The following is a 12,146-nucleotide window of genomic DNA, read 5'->3' as shown; positions in this document are numbered from 1 at the left end:
TGTGTTAGTGTGGCCAGTAAGATGTTTTTTTTATGGTATGTCAACTGCTGTACAAAAAAAGTGAATTGTAAACATTGTAATTTCTGAATTTATTGTTCAAGTATTTATTACTAATACAGTGAAAAGGAGAGGAAATGTGAATATTTGCTTTGCAAGGTGATTTCAGTGTGCGCTCCTAAAAATTTAAGTTAGGGGCCACTGTGCTCCTCGTGAAAAACGTTAGTCTGGAACCCTGTTTTATATATACATATACATATATATATGTATGTATACGTATATATATATGTGTGTGTATGTGTGTATAATAGATTTAGAGGAACCTGGTAAGCCGCCGGCTCCGCCCTTTGTGCCCACACACTGCTGCGCGTCTAGAGACCTGCCATGCTTCTCTCTACACACACCTGTGTCTAATTATTCTTCTTGTGGAAAGCAGAGTTGCTGTCACACACACGCTTGCTCTCTCACACACACATGGTCTAGTCACCCCGTGGCATTTGCATTATTATGCATATTGTTACTGTTGTTGCGGCCCACAGCAATCTGGGTTTCCTTTGGGGGTGGGGGGAGGGGGGCTGGAGTAAACCCCATGCAGGGTGTGATGCCCGTAGTGGGAGCAGCGCCTCTAATTTTACCAGTCCAGCTCACTAGAGATCAGAGTGTTCTGAATGTGAACCTGAACTACACCCCTGGTCCCCTGGTCTATATGGACATTTTCAGTTATACAGTTCTGATGATTAATGATTTCTTTGTTTTATGAAAAGAAACCTCTGAGTAACATAGCTCTGCATACAGCAGCAGCATCATGTGTCGCACAGAAACGGTTATTCTGTCTGTTGCTTTTGTTGCTGTGCACTCTGCTGTTTAATGAAGCCAATTTTCAGTGGCTATAATGACTTTTAAAAAAAATGTGGAAAAAACCTATTTAAAGTCATCTCTAACCCCTGGTTTGGGTATGTAATACCCAGAGTAAGTGTTTGTTTTTGGCCATTTCACTATTTTTGCTGTTTTGTTAAAAATGATCTAAACCATCTTTTCTTAATATGATTGTCCAAAGGAAATGAAGGAAACATTTTTCCCTGTTTTTTTTTTTTTTTTTCTTAGTGTGAACTTTAAAGGGATAATTGTTTGCACCTGAAATCTGAGGAGCAGAATGAGCTGTGAAGATCTGGACAGTTTTTAAACCGAGCTCTGCTGCTCATCCTACACATGCATTTTCCTCACAAATATAGCTCCATTTAAAAGGTAAATAAACGACTTTCCAACCATAGAAGCTTAATTTCCAAGAAGCTGTGTGACAATAAAGAAATGATCCACCACTCATTTTCTGACTTTGTGTTTGGATTAGCAGCTAGCTTGCAGAGTTTATATGCTAAACAAGGATGTAACTTCTTATTTTGCTGTTTAGATATTAGAGATGCATCAAGCAATGTCTTTATTTTTCATCTAATTCAGAACTTGTGTAAGTTAATGTTTACTCCTCCCGCCCACACGATTGTCTGCTTGTTGCAGACACGAGACTCCTGAAATTCCTTCATGCGCTACTCTTTAGCCATTAGAGGTTTTAGAGTCTCTTGCATCTGCTGCTTTTATAAAACTTTAGTAGATTAATTAGGAACGAACTAACATGAGCATCAATTTCTTCCTTGTCTTCATGGATTTGTTAGTGTGCAGAGAGGATTATGTTTATTATTTAAAGGTCCACTGGATGGCAGCTGTTTATAATTTACATCTCATGATTAATTTCATATAACTTGGAGATCTTTTTCAGTCCCTCACCAGTCTCATGTGGCATCCAGTCCTTTTTTCTCTCTCTGTGTGAAGGGTAAGATCTTGGCATGATGACACCACATGCATGAAAAGCAATGAGAGCGCCACAGCCTTGATGTCAGAGCTTTAAATAAATAGTTCCACTTGTCACACCCTAAAGTAGGTCTAACTGGACCATAATCTGACTCTGCATTTGTAGACATGAAAATGGAACATATTTATTAAATGTCTTAAATTTACCTCAAAATTTAAAATGAACACGTCATTTTTGTTCGTCATTTTGGGTTTTATGAGATTTCTCTGGGCAAAGTTGGTTAGTGCTGGAAAAAATGAACAATTTCCATGAAAGTATGATCTGTATTAACATGACTGGACATCAGATGCAGTTTTAATCCAACCATCTTCATTTAACTTTGGTTTGATACAGTTTTCACTAATACTTAGATTAATCTTTCAGCAACATTATAAACCTAAACGAACGGTGTGAGAAACATGTAATAATGAAAGTTGAGAAACCATGACGGCAGATCAGGAAGTAGATCCTGCAGCATTCTCTACATGAGAGGCTGGAAAACTGTCTGATTCTTCAGAAACGAGGAGGATAAAGCGGTTTCTGGTGGATTCGGACCACTGCTGAGACAAAGCACTTACATGCCCAGAATCAGCTTCTTTCACTGAGATGATGCCACATTCTGATTTTTAATTCGGTATGAGTAATAACCTTGTTGTTTATTCATTAATGTGTTAAAAATAAGATAAAAAGGTGTTAGTGCTACAGTGACAGCCCTAATTAAAACTTACAGACCTATAAGGAGTGTTCATGTGATTTTACACATTTATAATGTTGGAAATGGAATAATGTAGAATAATTGTGATTATTTCTCTCATAATAATCGTACAGAGTAAATCTGTCATGGCGACGTCCCTGGTTGGGCACTCTTGTTCCAGACTGGTTCCTCGTGTCCGGTGCAGTCTTTCATAATGGAGTCGCTGTGGGATTCTTGTGTGGCCACATCTCGGTTCATGTTGTTGTGTGGATTAAACTACGGGGTGTGGACCTTCAGCTGCTGCACCGTCAGGTTCTTATAGCCAGCCCTAATCCTTGCTCAGATTTATTTATGTCATATAGATAGGTTGGAGGCTGTCATAAATATAAGCAGAAAATAAACATGTTTAACAGAAATCATGACAAAACAAGCTAAAGAAATATTTTTGCGATGAGATCTATGCTGCCTTCCTTTAAATCTCTGGTGGATGAATGGCTGAACCAGTCGGGCAGGTCGAGTCGGGTGGAACTAAGTGTACCTGCGGCTGTATCACAGCAAAGGCCCAGGGATGATGGATGAAGGCTCAGATGACAGCTTGCCCTGGTTTACAGGCCCGAGTTGCTTCTCTTCCTCACTCTGCCCAGTAGCTCCTGTATTTTAATGCTCCCCAGATGGGACTGACGTCGCCGTGACAGGCGATGACGCAGAGAGGGTGTCGGGTGTCAGGGACACTGACAGGCCGCCATCAATCACGCTTCTTACCAGCCAGACACGTAGTTAACAAACAGAAACACCTCTGCTGGTGTTTTGTCTTTGTGATTCTCAGGAATGTGAAAATGTGTGTGCGTGTGTGTGTGGCGGCCTGTTTAAGGCAGATGTGAAGGACTTCATCATGTTTGACCAGGTCATGTCTGGATGCTGACATTTGTAGAGTGTTAGCAAGACATAAAAATACAGATTGTTTGTTTTTATAACTTCAGAGTATTTTTCTATCCTGAAGTACTTCATAGCCTCAGACATCAGCTGTGAAGGGGCTGTAAGCACCGAGGTAGTGGCCTTAAACCAAGCTGGAGTATTTAAAGTTAATGAGAGACAGACTGAATAAGGATGCTGGCTGGATTCAGAGATTGGTAGGGACATAAACGTTGCCTACGGAATCCCTGGAAGACAAATGTTTAGATGTTGATTTGAAATATCATGTAATAGAGTGGATAGAAAATTTGAACAAATAGTTTATAGTAGAAAATATTTTATTCACAGATGATTAAGTTTAGTAAAAAAAAAAAAAAAAAAAAAAGAAAAAAGTAAAACAATGTTCGATTATTTTACTTAAAAAATTCTGTAACTTCATAACTTTAAGACTTCTGTTAGTATATCTGTTTCATAAAAGTGTTTCCAGACTAGAAAGCAGTTTGCACTACACGGAAAAAAAAAAAAATTTTTAAAAAACACTCGAGTGAACTTTAAAAAGCAACCGGGTGCAAAGCTTTTTAGATTAAACTCAGCTATGGGTGTAGAGGGAAACTCAGCCTAAATGAAGAGATTAAACTTAAAGTGGAATCTTAAATCTAACAGGGTTCGGACATGTAGTCTCAAAAAGACAAACAGTCATTCATGCAAACTCCACACATAAAGGCAGAGACTCAAACCAGGATGCTTCCTCCTGGAAGGTGCTACCCACCACACCACCGTGCAGCCAGGAAGGCTGTGTTAAAGAATTCAGACCAAAAACAAAACAGGCCCCCACGACAGGGTTCAGGGTGGCGACCCGGAGGCCGGGGACAGACAACAGGGTCAGTTCAGGAGGCCGTCCCGGAGGCCGGACAGACCGGGGCAGAATCTGCGGTGGTCGACCTGGAGGTCGAGAAGACCTGGGCTGGGCCTCTGGAGGACGACCCGGAGGATGAGCAGACAGCAGGATCAGGTCAGGAGGCCGGCCGGGGGGCTGGATGGACTGGGGCAGGATCTCCGGCAGACGACCTGGAGGTCGTGAAGACTTGGGCTGGACCTCTGGAGGAAGCACAGACAGTAGGTTCTCAGGTGGACGGGCAGGCTTGGACCGGATCTCTGGCAGCGGACGGGCAGGCTGGATCTCCGGCGGCTAAGCAGACAGATTCTCTGCGGGCAGAGCAGGTTGGATCTCTGCGGGCAGAGCAGGTTGGATCTCTGCGGGCTGGATCTCTGGAAGGCTCACTGACTGGAATGGACTTTCCGGAGGGTTCAGCAGGCACCATAATGCGACGAGCCCTGGAACCAGAGAACACAGCATAGTCAATTCGTCAACCAATGGCGGCGAAGAAGGGGCGATCTCCTTGGCGCCGGGGACCAGAAGAGGAGGGGAAGCGTCTTGACCAGGGACCCCCTCAGGAACAGGAACCAGAAGGGAGGCGTCACCACTGGAGACCCCCTCAGGGACAGGGACCAGAAGAGGAGCGTCACAACCGTTGACCCCCTCAGGAACAGGAACCAGAAGAGAGGCGTCACCACTGGAGACCCCCTCGAGGACAGGGACCAGAAGAGGAGCGTCTCGACCAGGGACCTCTCCAGGAACAGGAACCAGAAGAGAGGCGTTACCACTGGAGACCCCCTCACGGACAGGGACCAGAAGAGGAGTGTCACAACCGTTGACCCCCTCAGGAACTGGGACCAGAAGAGAGGCGTCACAATCAGAGACCCCCTCAGGGAACCAGAAGAGACGGGCAGGACCTGGGACGCCGAAGAGCTGGGCAGGACCTCGGCGCTGGTGTCGGACGCTGAAGAACTGGAGTAGACCTGGGAGCCGGTGTGGGGTGCTAAAGGCACTGGAGCTGGAGGCGACCTCCGTGACGTGAGGCGTGGAGCCGGCGGACAGAGTTCAGCCCTCGCCCTTTGAACAGTGGACTCTAACCCTAGGTCAGCTGCTCCAGGAAAGGTGAGGTACTCAGTCCACAAATTTATCAACCTGGTAGCGGTTGCCACCCGTACAAGGGGTGGATAAGGCCCCGCCAGACTCCTGAGGTAGGAGTCCTTGGCCAGGAATAAACAGTCCTCCAAATGGTCGCGCTCTGAGAGGTCTTTATATGGCCAGCTCATTCTGCCTGCTGGGTCCGGTTCTGGTCAGATCCTTCTGTTATGCGTGTGTTGTCGGAGGTGCTGACCCACTTGCAGGCAGTCGAGGCAGGAGACAGGTCGTGCAGGTGAAAATTAGTTTATTAAACTCAAACTGAGGAGCAGGAAACACACGGTACAGGTGCAGGAACCACACACAAGGATCTGACAAAGCAAAACTGAAAACCAACAGCACTTATAGACTGAGGGAGTAACAAGGAGCAGGTGACGTGAATGACAAATCAAACCAGGTGGGGTAACGAGCTAGGAACAGAAACATGAGGACATGAGGGAAAACAGAACTGGACATGACAAAAACCCAGAAACCCAAACTATAGTCAGAACCTAATAAACCAAGAAACACAAAAACCCAGTAACCATAACAGAACCCTAACATTAAAATCATCTAATAATCAGCTAACAAACTGTTGTTTAGGATATGAACCGTAGGCCTCGCCCGGTCTGTGCCGCCGTATTTCCCACAGTGGAATTAACCGTCCAGCAGACAGAAGACAGTTATCTGAGACTGACCTGTAAAGTCAAATAAAGCAGTTTAGTGAACATCCATCCATCCAGTGAGCTTAAATTTGCTCTGTATTTTGCATTAATAATAATTCAGGATGTTCTCTGAATCCCTCCTAACCTGTTTAAAGTTGAGCATAATGGATTAGTCAAATTCAGTGTTTCTCAGTCCAGGTCCTCAGGACCCACTGCCCTGCATGTCTTAGGTGTGTTCCTACTTCAATCCACCTGATTCAGATTAATAAACATCCTCATCAAGTTCTTTGCAGCCTGTCAGCATTTGATTCAGGTGTGTTAAAGTAGGGTTACCTCTAAGACAGGCAGGGCAGGGAGTCCTGAGGACCAGGATTGAGAAACACTGGTCTAATTGCATTTACCATAACAACCATTCAAAGTTTTCTAATTGAAATTCATATTCATTTACACATCGGATTAAATCCTAAATTTTCTATTTGTATGTTTTACTTGTGGTTGACACCACAGAGAGGAGGATGATATATGTATATATTTTCTTTTCATTAAGCATATTTCTTTACCCATATTATAAATACACCGCCTGGCCCAAACCAAAGAAAAGGTCAAACTCTAATATCTGGTTGGACGTCCTTTATCTCTGATTCCAGCAGCTTCTCTGTCTCTAGAAGCTTCTACAATGTCACCAGATTTATTTCCATCCAGAGCTGCATTCATTTTTCTCCAAGATCTTGTGTTGATGATGGAGAGCCTGACCACTGTACAACGCCTTCTCCAGCACATCCCAAAGATCCTCCATGGGGTTCAGGTCTGGACTCTGTGGTGGCTGATCCATGTGTGAACATGATATCTTCAGTTACCTGAATCATTCTTTCACAATCTGAGCTTCATGAATTCTGCATCGGCATCTTGGAATATGGGAGTTCCAACAGGGAAGATGGAATAACCTCCTCATTCAGGATTTTCAGTTATCAGCTGACCTCATTCTTTGGACACATAATGTTGCTGAACCTAGACCTGAACCCAGACCTAAACCTAGACCTGAACCCAGACCTGAACTGCTGCAGCAACCCCAGATCATCCCCACATCCCCATAGGCTTGTACAGCAGCACTAGGCATGACGGCATCCTCCTCTCTTCTGATGCCCTGATGCTCCATCATTCTGGACCAGGGTAGACCTGGACTCATCAGACCACATGACCTTCCATGGCTCCAGAGTCCAGTCTTTATGCTCCCTAGCAACCTGAAGCCTTTTTCTCCGGTTAGCTTCACTGGTTAGTGGTTTTCTTCTGGCCCCACAGCTGTTCAGTCCCATGAGTTCCTTCACATTGTTCATGTGGAAATGTTTTAACCTATTAAATTCTTTAGTACGTGCTCCTGGCTGCATGATGGTGTAGTGGTTACCACCATTACAACAAGGACGATTGCCTTTGTGACAACTGTTTGTGTCTCTGTGATGGACGTGACCTCTATGGTATTTTCTGCCTAGTAGCTGCTGGGATACAGCCCCTGTGACCCTGCACAAGTGATTAAAGAAGCTGGATGGGTGGAGTACAGACTTTCCAAATGAAGAAAAAGTATTTGACAGAAAAAAACTAAGGCAACCAGCTTTAAAATCAACAAAAGCTTGTGTTGTATAAACCTACATTAAGAGCGTGAATCAAAATCAAATATTTACTTGGACAAACTTGAGACTCAAATATTCAGATTTACTTACACAATTAATTTGCAGCTACTTGTGAACATTAGTTGCCTCAGCTTTTTCCGACATATTTTCAACATGAGTCTTTTCAGCTCAAAGATGTGAAATAGATAATGTTCTATAAATGAGTTGGTTTGGTATTGTCCTCACCAGAGGAGCAAACTGCCTTTAAAGCTGTTATTCTCAGATCGACCGTTTTCAGTGAATGTAGCTTCACCAAAGCCCAGTAGAGGGACTCGGTCCTCCGAGCTTCTCAGTACATACAACACAAAGCGAGCATCACTCAGCAGCAACTTCATTTCATCTTCTATTAAATTACATCTTCCTAACAGATTATTTAAAAATGAACTCTACTCCTACTGGGTGTGGGTGTGAGAGAGATGAAAAATACAGAACAATGGAGCCTTTTTTATTACAAACCATCTGAACAGAAACACTGTTCTGTGGGCTCCCTGCTAGCGGGAAAACTGACCTTTAACTTAGGAGGAAACACTAAATTCATCTTTATATTACGTAAATTATTTGTTTAGCATCCTGGAGAGTGGAGGTGGGAAACTTATACTTATAAAAGATGTGTTTTTTATTTTAATGAAAGTCCAAACTATGTAAATTCTGTCTCTAAAAATATTAAGTAGCTTAAAATAAAATATTCTTTTAATTCAGCTGTTATATACAGAAAAAACATACAAACTAATTTGAAATTTTTAAAATAGAAGTAATTAAATTAAATTAAAATAATGTACAAAAAAAGTATTTTTTAATTTTTCATCTCTGTTCATAGCAGTTTTTGTTTTATTGATCATTCAAATTCTCGTCCATCATTATAACAAAAACAGCTACTCCTGGTATAAATATCCATTCATCCTTCCATCCATCCATCCATCATCTATCCAGCAGCAGATATCTGTGAGAGATGTGTGTTGTATTTTCTTCCGGGATATAATTTTAGCTCAGCATGTGCTTCTAGCAGCATGCTGTCTTTAAATATTCATGAATGGAGGCAAGATTCCTCTGCTCTGTGATGCAGAAGATGGAGAGAGCAAAGTATAGTTTTAGCTGCAGCATTGCACATGTCAGTCTGTTCCACCCGTATGGGCTCGATATTAAGTTATAAAGATTTTGCAGTTGTAAATGAATGTTTGTGAACAATTTTAGAATCAGCTGGTCGCCCTATAAAAACAATCTGCCTGAAAAATTCAAGTTTGCAAATGTGCAAAAAGGGTTTGCATGGCTGTAAAAAAGATTTGTATTTGTGGAACACAAAAAAATTTCCTTTGTGAAAACCTTTGTGAGGTCCAGATGGAGGAGAAAGCGGTGGTTTGCAGAGAGTAAGACAGTCTGATGCACCTGCTGCTGCAGTCTGGACTGAACAATATCAGTCTGTCACTAATAGACAATCTTTGCGTGGTTGTGTTGTTTGGGTCTCGAGCGACAGCAGCAGCACGTCTCCTGTGTGTTCTTTAAGTTACTACGTCAGGTTTCCTCCACATATGTGAGGGGTGTCTACATCGCAGAGATGTCAGGAGGGAGCTCCCGAACTGCTAGAGAGCCAACAGTTCATCACGTTCACTCTGCAGCTCGACACCTGGACCGAGTCACATCGTTTTGTCTGATAATGTTTCAAACTTAATCACATTCATTTTGTCAAAGAAATTGTTGCACCCAGTGTCATTTCATAAACTTTAATAAAACGTTTAAAAAAAAACTTGAACTACTTCCCTTTAAGAGCCTGCAGCGGTGCAGGAGGTCAGGAAGCCGTCTGCCCTCTGATTGGATAGTTTGATTTATCACCATCCAATCAAATAGAAGTGTAAAGATATAAAGACATAATTTGCAACTTCAGAGTCTCACATGCAGTTTGTGCTTTGTATCTGTAAACAGGGTTTTCGCGCAAAATAACTTTTTTTCCCCACAAATACAAATCTTTTTTGCAACCATGCAAACCCTTTCTGGACATGTGCACACTTGAATTTCTCAGGCAGATGGTTTTTATAGGGTGATGAGCTGATGCAAACTCTAAAATTATAAGCAAACATTCATTTACAACTGCAAAATCGTTCTGACTTAATATCGAGCCCATACTCCTGAAGCCGAAGCTAAATTTAGCTCTCAGAGACTGAAGCAGGATGCAGAGATAAAAGTAGAAACCAGTTTCTGGTTGGCTCTCAGAGATAGCATCACTGTAGAGAGCAGAAGTAGGAAACTACAGGTTCAGCTGTGGTTACATAATATGCTGTAAGAGCTCATCAGCTCATACTGATGCAGGGGAGGGAACTAGACATCTGAATGAAATGGACTGAACTTTGTCATCTTAGAAAGCTTGTGTAAAAATGACCCAAATTATTTAATTTACAGAACTTTAAACAAATAAAGCATTTTTCACAGTTGTTGCTCCCAAGATGGATTTAGATATGATTATTTTTCCAATGTGAATATTATATCACCAGTTACTCATTTGCAGGTGGAACATATCTTAAAATAATAGCATCACTTTAAAAAAAAAGCTCTAAAAATTCTTGAGAAGAAACCATTAAGATTTAATCTCTGTAACATTCTAGAAAAAATAACATAGTTTTGATAACTTCATAAATCTGAAATCTGCCTAGAAATAAGCTGGTATGGATGGGTGCATGAACTATGGATTAGATATGTGAAAAATTCTGACATATGTGGCTCCAAAGGACGAGACTTCAGCCACCATGTAGTACTGAAATTTGCAGTTTTGACTGGGATATCCTAAATAAAAAATTATTTATTGGGCTTTCAGTTTGTCTGATCAGATTTTACAGTCATGTTATTTACAGATTACAGAAATACATCAATAACTGTCATTAAAATCCAGATTTGGATTTTTTTAGTCACATTTTTCATCAGGGAAAATTTCTGGCTAACGCTTTGTCCATCATATCTCCAGGTTACACCATGTAATAATAGCTCCCCTGGTGTGTCTGTCCATGGCCTGCTAGAGTATGGATTTGTGTCTGGGCTTCCTCAGTGTGTTTAGAAAGGATGACGTGTTGCCAACGGAGCTGCAGGCTGGCTGAGTCTCTCCAGCTTCACACGTCAGCAGAGCTGTGGGAAACGAGGGATGTGGATCAGAGACGTACCCAGACTGCCAAGACACGCCCTCATTTGGTGCTTTTCTCTGCAGTTTGTCTGTATTTGATCAGGAGAAACTCCCCCTCACCTGAACACCAGGCTGTTTTTAGAATCAAGTGACCTCTCCTCAGTACTTGATGCTATTTTCAAACTACTGTTGGCTCACAGCCCATCCACTTACCTGCATCCATTTAGTGCCTTTTTAATTAGGATTCTGTTTAAATAAAGTTTTACTTATTTACTTACGATGACCTGCCAAAGTGGCCTCAGCTTATCAGTGAAACTGCAACTAAAATGGAAAGAGCAGTGTCCACTAGTAAACCATCTGCATTTATTTATGAGACAGGCTAGACTGGTTAGTTCTGTCTCATCTTGACTACAGCTGTGGTATCTGGTCTAGTACATGTAGAACAGACCTGTACAAACTTCAGCTGAAGTTTAATAAAAAAGCTGCACCTTCAACTCAGCACTGTTCATGTAGAGCAAGTGATGATTCCATGAACGAAGCTCTTTCATGGTTAAAAGCTGAAGACAGATTATCTACTAACATCCTGCTCTTATTTTATTATATATAAACCAGGGCTTAGCCTCAAAGTTGATATGAAGAAATTTCCCATGTCAGCATCAGACCCAGTCACATCACCAGACAGGTGACGCTGTCATGTAGTCGTACCCGTGCAGAGATCGTGCTGTGTGGAAAATGAACATTCAGAACTTTGATATGTTGCTACTTTCTCTGTAATCCACTCTGCATCACCGACTACCACTTTTCTCATCAGCTCCGTATGATGTCTTTCTAACCAGTTTTCTCATAAAATTCGAATAGACGCCCTCCGTCGCCTCCCCTCGCCTACTTACATTAAAGATTCACATGTTTGCCATCTAGTGGTGAAAAGTGGTAACAGGTGTAAACTCTTTTTCTGGTTCTTGTCATAATTTTGCAACTTGGCACTTAAAGGCTATTTCTGCTCCTTTACATATGAAAAGAGGTACGTCCATTTTAAACGTCATACATCGCTGCCATTCATTCATCCATGCATCTTTTATGTTGCCATGGTTATGAAGTCAGTTCATCCACTAGTGGGCAGTGCTGAGTTGGGCGATCACTCCCGCGTTCTGACGTCAGTTTCAGATAGCGGTTAGTGGTGGTAATGCGTCGCCATGAAGTTGTTTCCATCCGCCCAACACCTCTGACACACTCGGCCTGTCTTCAAAAGCTGCCTTCATC

General features: G+C 42.3%; 1 protein-coding gene across 6 annotated transcripts in view; it reads left to right on the top strand.

Moving 5' to 3' along the window:
• LOC121643793 (cAMP-specific 3',5'-cyclic phosphodiesterase 4D-like) overlaps positions 1-12,146 on the top strand; it is a 79,214-nt gene that overhangs the window by 41,430 nt on the left and 25,638 nt on the right. The gene's annotated exons all lie outside the window — the stretch shown is intronic.

Source organism: Melanotaenia boesemani, chromosome 8 (assembly GCF_017639745.1).
Source record: "Melanotaenia boesemani isolate fMelBoe1 chromosome 8, fMelBoe1.pri, whole genome shotgun sequence".
Classification (NCBI taxonomy): Eukaryota; Metazoa; Chordata; class Actinopteri; order Atheriniformes; family Melanotaeniidae; genus Melanotaenia; species Melanotaenia boesemani.
Note: the sequence above shows the minus strand (reverse complement) of the source record. Positions and strands in the feature narration are given on the sequence as shown.